The sequence below is a fragment of the Notamacropus eugenii genome, chromosome Y (genome assembly GCF_028372415.1).
Source record: "Notamacropus eugenii isolate mMacEug1 chromosome Y, mMacEug1.pri_v2, whole genome shotgun sequence".
Classification (NCBI taxonomy): Eukaryota; Metazoa; Chordata; class Mammalia; order Diprotodontia; family Macropodidae; genus Notamacropus; species Notamacropus eugenii.
Window position 1 is genome coordinate 3,970,503 of NC_092880.1, and position 10,729 is coordinate 3,981,231.

The 10,729-nt window shown below is 36.5% G+C and overlaps 1 pseudogene; it reads right to left on the reverse strand.

Annotated features, from left to right (window-relative positions):
- Nucleotides 1-222: 222 nt before the first annotated feature.
- Nucleotides 223-1,176, reverse strand: LOC140516714 (olfactory receptor 10AG1-like; annotated as a pseudogene).
- Nucleotides 1,177-10,729: the final 9,553 nt, after the last annotated feature.

Here is a 10,729-nt window from a genome sequence, read left to right on the forward strand (position 1 = left end):
TAATGGAGTGTGCTGAGGTTTTTTCTCTCTATTTCATTGTACAGATGAAGAAACGGAGCCAAAGATGGTTAAGTGTTGCACCCAGGGTCACACAGCTAGTAAATTCCTGAGGCTAGATTTGAATTCAGTGACTGCTGACCTGGCACTTTATCCACTGTGCCACCTAGATATCTTTGAAAAGTAATGATGAGATAAATTAAAACCCAACAAGGGACTATGAGCTTAACTACTCTTTGTCCCGCCACATTTAGGTAGTAATTTTTTCAACTCAACAGTGACATTCTTGTTTCTTAGAGTATATATTAGAGGGTTAAGCATAGGAGTCAAAATTGTGTAGAAGAGAAAGAAAAATTCATCATTTGTTGAGTGGCTAGACTTGGGCTGTAAGTATGTAATAATTATAGACCCAAAGAATAAGCCAACAACCATAACATGAGAAGACCAAGTAGAGAATGCTTTCTACCTTCCTGTGGTTGATGGGAGCTTTAGGATGCTAGATATGATTTTTATGTAAGACTAGAGTATCAGCAGAAATAGAGCCATGGCAAACAGTATAGCAACTGCATAGAGATAGAGTTCATTGAACAAAGTATCCCCACAGACTGCCCTCAGTAATGGGCGGGGATCACAGAAAACATGATTGAGTTTATTAGAACCACAGAATGGTAAAGAGAAAGTCTGGCATGTCTGTGCTATCTGTACTGGGATTCCAATGGTCCAGGAGCCGGCCACTAGCTTGACACATACTTTGTGCTTCATGATTAGAGGATAATAGAGAGGCTTGCAAATGGCCACATAATGATCATATGCCATCACAACAAGGAGGAAGCATTCAGGGGCTCCTAGGATAAGGAGAAATCCAAGCTGTATAGCACAAGACAAAAATGATATATTTCTATTTTTGGTCCAAATATTTGTCAGCATTCTGGGGAGGGTGACTGATGTGTAGCATATTTCCAGGAAAGAAAAGTTTCCAAGAAAAAAATACATGGGCATTTGGAGAGCTGGATCCACTTTGGTTATGACGATGATGAGACCATTTCCTGTCAGAATACTCAAGTAGATGACCAAAAATATTCGAAAAAGAAACCCTCTGAGTTTGGGCTGGTCAGAAAATCCAAGGAGAATGAATTTCACCACAACAGTGACATTTTTTCCTGCCATTTTTAATGTATATTCTATCTGTGGAAATGGTGAACTGAGGATGGGGAAACCACTTCTCCTCTCTGGTACTCAATGTTCTTTCCTGTAGAATACAAGATTTGGAATTTTTTAAAACATTAATTATTAATTGTGTAATTAAATCAATTTAAATGATCAGTTGTATCATTCTAAGTTGTTACTTCAGAGTTTGAATGCACTTTAATTTGTCAATTCAACACAAAAGTGTCACGTTCCTATTGCCAATCAAAAATTATTACCAATTATTGCTAATTTTTTGATATTTACATTCTATCATCAGTATTATCTCTAATGCATGAATCCGTGATTCATTAATATTTGGATTGTATGTACAACTAAGACTTTTGCTGCAATTTAAAATTAATGTTGAAAATGTAAAAATTGGTACCACATGATGAAATTGAGCTTTATAGTATCAAATTTTGATGGGATTTCAAACTAGAAATTAGGAAAACGTTAAACAGATTGAAAGATATTCAGTGAATCTCAATCTTCGTATATTTCTTAGGATCCATTCTAGGAGAATAGGGACTTTTGAGAATATGGTCTATATATTTTAACTGATTATGGAAGAAAAAAGTAAGGAAATAAAATTATTTTTTTCTAAATCATGTTACACCTTAAAAGTTATCCATTTTTGTTATGCTAAACATTTGCTTATGAATTTCTGTTAAATGTTCAGTTCATCAAAGTTACATAAATTTTATGATATAATTTCAATACTTTTGCATTGCTTGACATTTCTGTCTATTCTGCACTTGCAATTGTGTGCTTTTCCTATAATAGAGGATAAATCAGTATTTCTTTATAATTATTAGGTGCATTAAGTTGGCTCATTGGCACACTTTGAATGCCTAAAGGCACTTTTTTAAACTTTTAAATCAAAATATCTCTTTGATTACTCCATGTTTGAAAATACAATTAGTTATTCATTAGTGGATACTTTTTTCTTTCAATACATTTTAGAGGTGATTCAACATTAAAAAGTAATCAGCGATGCTTTTTTTTTGTAGATCCTTTCTAGTGTCAGAACTTTAGGAGAAAATGGGGCCTATAAGTACATGAATTGTAATGGAGAATAAAGCAGGTGGTGCAGCAGAGAATGTGTGTGGAGTGAAGAAGACTCATTCTCCTGAGTGTAAATCTGGTTTTAGACATTAACTGTCTGTGTGACCTTGGGCAAGTCACTTAACCCTGCTTTCCTCAGTTTCCTTATCTGTAAAACTAGCTGGAAAAGGAAATAGTAAAACTCTCCAAAATCTTTGCCAAGAAAACCCCAAATAAGGTCTTGAAAATTTGGTAATGACTGAAAAATGATACAACAACAACAACAACAACAACAACAAAACAAAAGACAACAGAGAGGGCTACAAGTAGATCACTAGACTAGGAAGCCAGACATTAGATAATCTCTCCTCAGGGAGGTATTGGAGAGAGAAGGAGGCGATGTGTACTAGATTTAGAATCACAGGCCATGGAATGAGTTTCTTATTCAGTAAGTGGCCATCTATATGACCTTAAGGAATTTATTCTTCTTTCAAAACGATAAGTTTGGATAGAATGACAAAAAAGGGTTTATGCCATCTATCAATCTATTGTGTTTTTATGAGTGACAAAAAGATAGTAAGCATTTTGCTGTTGCTCAATTGTTTTAGTCGTGTCTGACTCTTTGTGTTCGCTTTTGGGGGTTTTCTTGGCAAAGATACAGGAGTGGTTTGCTATTTCTTTCTCCAGGCCATTTAACAGATGAAGTAACTGAGGCAAACAGGGTTAAGTGACTTGCCCAGGGCCACACAGCTAGTGTCTTAGGCCAGATTTGAACCCAGGTCTTTCTGATTCCTGCTGGAGGGCACTGTACACTCCACATTCTAACTACCTCAGTAAGTCTTTGGGGTATAAGAATGGTACAAAAGGAGATGATGCAAGGAATGTGATGCAAAGGAAGCAGAAATGATTGTGTGTAAAATGCACATTTCCGAAGTCTAACTTTGCTCCCAGCAATCTGTTTCTTTCCATGACTGCCTACTTCACGACTCCCGAATATCCACTCTTTTTGGAGCCATTGCTCACGATTTGCCTCCCGCTCTCCCAGATTTTGCCCTTCTATGAATCTTTTAAGACACAGAGCAGAGCCATCTTTTGATGGCAGCACTAAATATCCAGTAACTATCCTGGTTTTTTCCCAAATAAGTTGTAAGACTATGGGCAAAACAATTACAAAGCCTGAGCCTTAGTTTCTACAGAAGTAAAATGGTTATAATAATATGACCCGAAAGGATTATAAAGCTCAAATAAGATATGAATGCATTAAAATCCTAATATTAAACTGCCATATTATTTGGTGGGCAAAATAAATTTTATATCACTTTAGCCTGCTTCATAATATAATTGTAGCTTCTAGGCAGAGATAGTACCAGTGAACTCTTTCCTCATCAGACCATAAATCACATATTGTAATGCTCTCTGGGCATGAAATTTTAAGAAAAACACATTCATAAATGGTAGGTAACTGAGAAAACAAAGAGGAAGGAAAAGGTACTTGAATCTATGCAATCTGAAGCCTGTAAAATCTAGGTGTTATATAATTTTGAAAAAGTAAGATTCAGAATCAGGGGCTAAGATCACTGTGTTCAAGTATTTGAAGGGTCGGATGTGGAGCAGAGATTAGTCTTTTCTCTTTGACCCCAGAGTGTAGAACTTGGAAGAGGAAAAATGGGTGCATATTACTGAATGAATAAATAAATATAGGTTGAATAACTGGAAAATAAAATAAATTTAAAGGAAAATGCTAGAAAAATACTACTTTTGAACAACCAAAACTTACCAAAGATGGAACTGAATGCCTAAAGATGTAGTATGTTTCCAGTCCGAGAAAATCTTCAAGCAGAGACTAGATGACCACTTTTGGAGTGCCTTGATATAAGAATTCCATTCAAGCATTGCTTGAACTCGATATTGACTGAGGAGCCTACCAACCCAAATTTTACAAAAACCTCTTTGCAAACCTCAAATCAATACATAAATGTTAGTTAAAGTAAAGAAATGAGCATAATTAGGCTTCTGGAATTTCAGACGATGGCTGTATCACAAATAAGGGGTAAGTGACCTAGAAAACCTTAATAATATGAATATACCTTAGATTTTCCCTCTATAGAACATGAACAATAATGCTGCTCTGACTATTTAAGTGACACATTACATATAGAAGCTCTGTGGAAATTATTCAAAAAGAAAAGTTATTATAACAACCGTGCAAAACTTGGATATTTTGCTTACAACACAGTTTACACCCCAAAGCTGTATAAAAAATATTTAATAAACATGCTCAACTATTACTTATCTCAGTCTCAAATAATATCCTCCTCTTTTCTGACCTATAAGTTTCAGCTTTCTTATCAGTAGGGATAAGACTATATATTGCTAAAGTTCTTTTAATGCTCAAAATCATGTTATTCTGAAAATAGATTTTATCTGAATTGGAGTAAGAAGGAACTTTTGAAAGAACTTTTTCAGCTCTCTTAGAGAGTGAAATTTCATGGAAGTAAATGAGTAAGAAGATGGTTCCCTGCTCCTCTGCCTAATCAGGGATTTCGGAAATGGCCATGGCATTCAAGCATTTATCATGATTATGACTGATTAAATCCATAGAAGCAAGATGCCAGACAATAAATAGAAGGTAACCAGATCATGATTTTTCACAACAACTGGAGATTTTTAAAAATTCCTTTTGTTTATTTTTGCTCTCCTGATGGGCAGAAGCATTTCCAATGAGCTCCTGACAAATCCTCCCCTCAGGAATTTCACAAACTCTAAATGGTGAGCATAACTGCAAAACCAAAGGGAATAGACTAGTTGGCAATGAATTAAATCTATATTAAAACGAAGAATAAAGCTTTAGTCGTGGAGGGTTTTTTGTTTAGTTTTCTTTTTTCCTCCTATCAATGTAAAATCTGGGTGAGGATTCTGGGACTTGACTTCAGCTTTTGTGGCCACAGCAGAATAGTCATAATTGGCCTTTTTTTTTCATTTTTCTTTCATTTTTGATAGGAGTCCTGAAAGCAACCTAGAAAGGAATTGGTGCTTTCTGTTCTTAACCAGGAATTTATAAGATTGAAAAAGACATTATACATGACATTGCAGAATGCATGCAGGCTGCTAAATTTATTCAGTGACTGTTCAGTTGCAAATAATTACTTTAGGCTTAGTAACAGAAATGGGTTTTGAACAATATCTGTCCCTTATATCCTTCAATTATTAAGACTTGTTGAATGGTTTGTCATCATTAACTAACACATTCACTTGACTAAAAACACAGCCACCTTTTAGAATGACATTGCTGGTTATGTTTCCAAAGTACTTTAGACTTTGTTTAATTTATTTGTAGGACAAAACTAAAAATTCCAACTTCCAGATTCTTGTGTCAGGTTCTTTTCATGTACTGGAGATTCCTATCATGATTGCATGGATCTCTAACCTCAGATTCAGAGTTTGCTGGGAGTTTAGAGAATGTCCAATCCTAAACATTAATCGAGTTCAGTAAAGAGAAGCTAGAATTAAAAAGATAGCTACCATTTTCAAATGGAAGTAAAATCAATTAACATCTTCTTTCTATGATGAATATACTTGAAAATATAGAGACATATAGAGGGTAAAGATAAAAAAAATGAATGAGTTTTCAATTTATCTCATTCACCCCCACACTCAAAAACACTTTCATGAAAAGTGTTCAGGCAGTCAACCACATTCTGTTAATTCTTATTTTCAAAGCATTTGGAGGAGGTCATTAAATTGATTAATTTCCTGCACTGCTTTGCCCTGTGGGAAGATCTGTTATTCCAGTTTGTTTTTTTCTTCAATTTTTAATGAGATCTTTAGGCTCCAAGTCCAGAGCTCTGCATTATTTAATGAGCTAACATATGTGATGCCATAGAGCAAGTCCTTAGAGGAGAATTTGCGGATTTAGCTCCTGCCTTGGCTAATCCATTTGTTCATCGAGTGATAGTTGGCAATTCAATTCCCAAGTTTGCTAGTCACTTTTTCACTGTGTGAAATGGCAGTAATGATGCTTGTACTTTCAGCCTCAAGGTGTATCTAGGACAAGATTGAAACAATAATTCAAAAGAGCTATACTCTTTCCTTTTGAGTAGCATCTCTATGGAAAATAGTATTCAGGACTTAGACATTAGGAGAGGGAGTTTGTTACAGAAATAAATATGTTGGGGCAGAGCCAAGATGGCAGAGGGAGAGCAACTACTCACCTAAGCTCTTAGACAAACTTCTTCAGATATCTCTAAAAAGAGAATCTGACTAGATTTTGGAGGTGAAGAATCCAATAGGAGACAGATTGCGACAGATACACAGCCCAGGACAGACTGGAAGGTCAAAGGGAAGGATCTGTTCTGCGGGGGTGGAGGAGAGCACAACACACAGCTCAGCACGACCCCACCACAGCAGGGCCCAGCAGGAAAGCCCTGGGGCGGTCTGAGGCAGTAGCAGGTATCACGGTGGAATAGCAGTCCAGGGTGGGAGTCCAGCAGAACCAAGTTAGTGAGAGCCATGGACGGAGCCCCAGGTATCTGCAGCAGCTGTGCTAGAGACTATCAGCCAGCAGATTAAATGCCTGTAAGTCACCTACTCGAAATTCTAGGAGCCAAAATGGCGGAATGATCATTAAATGCTTTCTCTCCTTCTCCTTGTTGACCTTGAAAGAACAATAAAATATTTCCCCAGAAAAATCCTGGATCAATGGAATCAGCAGAAGGGGCAAACAATTTCAAAGCACCTGAGGCTAGGACAATCATTAAGAAAGATTCCTCTTACTGTGGCTGAGGATGGAAGTTGTCCCAGAAAGCTCTGCCTCAGTGAACTGGTAGATCTGGAACCCCATGGGGATTAAGTCACATAACCACCAATACCAAGACCCCAGGCATACCTCAGTCTTCCAGGGACCACTAAACATTGAGCTCCTCTTTGCTCTAGGTCAACTGAAGAGACCTCCCAAAATCAGACCACCTGTCCCCCACACTCAACAAGATAGTTCCAGGGCTAATTCAGGGAAAGACAAAAAGAGGGAATTCAGCTGGCCCCTGCTTTCTCAAACTAGGCAGCTCTGCACCAGGTTCTTAAACATCTAGCTGAAAGAACCAGAAGTCTCAATACACAAAGTGTCATCATCATTAGTAAGATGCAAAGCAGGAAGGAAAAGAGCATAGAATTTTTCTGTGTGGACAAGGACCAAAACACAAATACCAAACATGTCAGTATTGAGACTAGACAACGATTTTAAAAGCATGAAAAAAGAATTCACTTAAGTGACCAGCTTTTGAAAGGGAAAATTGAACAAAAGGAAAAGGAAGCACAAAAGCGAACTGCAGAAAATAGTTCCTTAAAAAGAATAATTGGACAAATAGAAAAGGATATGCGAAAGATAATTGAAGAAAACAATTTGATAAATATTAGAATTGGGTAAGTAGAACCTAATGACACTATGAGACATCAAGAATCAGTCAAACAAAATCTAAAGAATGAACATATAGAAGAAAATGCAAAATATATATTTGGAACTGATCTGGAAAATAGATCCAGGAGAGAAAATTTAAGAATTATTGGCCTACCAGAAAGCCATGATGAAAAAAGAGCTTGAATAATATCTTCCTGGAAATCATCAAGGAAAACTGCCTAGCAGTGATCAATTCAGAGGGCAAAAATAGTCATACAAAGAATCCACCATTCACATCCCAAAAGGCGTTCCAAACTAAAAACACCAAGAAATATTGATGCAAAATTCCAGAACTGTCAAGCGAAGGAGAAAGTGAAGTGAAGGAGAAAATATTACAGGCAGCCAGAAAGAAACCATTCAAATATGCAGGAGCTACAGTCAGGATCACACAGGACCTTGTAGCTTCTATATGAAAAGACTGAAGGAATTGGAATATGCTATTCTGTAAGGCAAAGGATCTGGGACTACAACCAAAGATCAATTACCGAGCAAAGTTCATCATAATATTTCAGGCAAGGACATGGGCATTAAATGAAATAAGGGATTTCCAGACCTTCCTGATAAAACCTCAAACTCAGGTCTCAAAAGAAGCAAAAGAAGGTAAACAGGGGAAAAGAAAAACATGTTACTTATTATCAGGAAACAGATTTCTTTCCTGTAAGAGAAGACAGTACTTGCTAGTCTTGAGAACTGCATGCATATTATCAAAAACAAAAGGGATACACATAGATAGAAGGAGAGAGTGTAAGTACTGGGTATAAAGTGATGTGATAATAAAAATATGATTTAAGCATGCAAAAGCGCTGTAACAGGAGATGTGAAAAGGAAGAAGAAGAAAATGGTAAATTACATCACAGGAAGAAGTACAAAATTATATTACAGAAGAGGGAAAAGGAGAGGGATATGAGCATAGTTTGGGAGATACTCTTATCTGATTTGGTTAAAAGAAGGAAAAACATAATTAAGTATGTAAATCTAGGTAGTAGTAGGGGAAGGAGGACAGACAGAGGAAGGGAGGCTAAAAGGGAGGGAAGAAGTAGCAAGGGTAAAGTGGAGTAAAAGGGAGGGGGACTGAAAGAAGGAAGTGAAGACAGTGAGAGGTGGTGGTCAAAAACTAAACCTCTTTTGTGAAGGAGAAGGAAGAAGAGAGAAGTAAAAGCACAAACTATGGGAAAGAGGATGGAAAGAAAGACACAGATAGCAATCATAGCTGTGAATGGGAATTGGATTAACTGCCAAATAAAACAGAGACGGATAAGAGAACGGACTAGAAGCCATAATCCAAAAATATGTTGTTTACAAGAAACACGTTTGAAATGGGGGGAAACACATAGGGTAAAGGTAAAAGGTTGGAGTAGAATATATTGTGCTTCACTGATGTAAGAAAAGCAGGGGTAGCAATGCTAATCTCACACAAAGCAAAAGCAGAAATAGATCTAATCAAAAGAGAAAAGGACAGAAACTATATCCTGCTAAAAGGCACCATAAACAATGAAGCAATATCATTACTAAACAAATATGTTGCAAGTCGTATAGCATCCAAATCTTAAGAGGAGAAGTTAAGGGCGTTACAGGAACAAATAGACAGCAAACCTATACTAGAGGGGGAACCTCGACCACCTCCTCTCTGAACTTAATAAATCTAACCTTAAAATAAACAAGAAAGAAGTTAAGGAGGCGAATCAAACTCTGGATAAGCAAATATGATAGATCTCTGGAGAAAACTGAATGGGGATACAAAGGAATACAATTTTTTCTCAGTGGTACATGTCACATATACAAAAATTGACCGTGTAGTAGGCCATAAAAACCTCAAAATCCAGTGCAGAAAGGCCGATATAGTCAACTCATCCTTCTCAGATTATAATGCATTAAAAATTATATGTAATGAAAGGTCATGGAAATGTAGACTACCAATTAATTGGAAACTAAATAATTTAATCCTCAAGAGGGTGTAAGTTAAAAAAGAAATCATAGAAACAATCTGCTATGGTAACGGCATAACACACCGAGAGGAACAAGTTTTATACCTGACCAGCAGGCTGCTTGTCCTCCTGTGGAGCTCTCGAGTAAAAGAATGAGGTGGGAGAGCGGGTCATGAAGCAACTCCGATTTATTCAAGCAAGCACTCTGATTATATAGTCTCTGCCAGTCAGCCCAATGAACCATGGCAACACACACAAACAAACCCGAAACCATAGTAATGAACACAAACTGGAATTATAGTAACAAAAACAAACCAGGGGTGGGGCCATCCCTTCCAGAGCCATCTTGCTCACCCTTCCCTGCTCTGGACTCAGTTTACCTGATGTCCATCAGTGTGGCATCCCAGAAGGCGTGGCGGTCAGCGCCCCTTACAACAATCAACAACTTCATTCAAAAGAATGATAACAATGAGACAACCTACCAAATCTTATTGGATAGTGCAAAAGCACTTCATAAGGGACGCTTTATATCTTTGAATGTCTACATGAATAAAACAGAGAAATAGGAGATCAATAATTTGGACATGCAGCTGAAAAAGTTCGAAAAACAAAAAAAATATTGAAAATCCTCCATTAAATACTAAATTAGAAATACTGAAAACCAAAGGAGAGATCAATAAAACTGATATTAAGAAAAGTATTGAACTAATACGTAAAACTAAGTGTTGGTTTTGTGGAAAAAAAAGAATAAAATTGATAAACTTAGGTCAATGTGATTTAAAAAAGGAAAGGAGAAAACCAAATTACCTATATAAAAAATGAAAGGGATGAACTCACCTCCAATTGGGAGGAAATTAAAACAATAATTAGAAATTACTTTGCCCAACTTTATGCTCATGAATTTGCCAATCTAAATGAGATGGATGGTTATTTTAAAATACATAAATTGCTTGGATTAACAGAAGAGGAATTTTATTACTTAAATAAGCTCATCTCAGAAAAATAAATCGAACAAGCCATTAGTGAACTCCCTAGGACAAATTCTCCAGGTTCAGATGAATTTACAAGTGAATTCTATCAAACATTTAAAGAACAGTTAATCCTAATACTATATTGATTATTT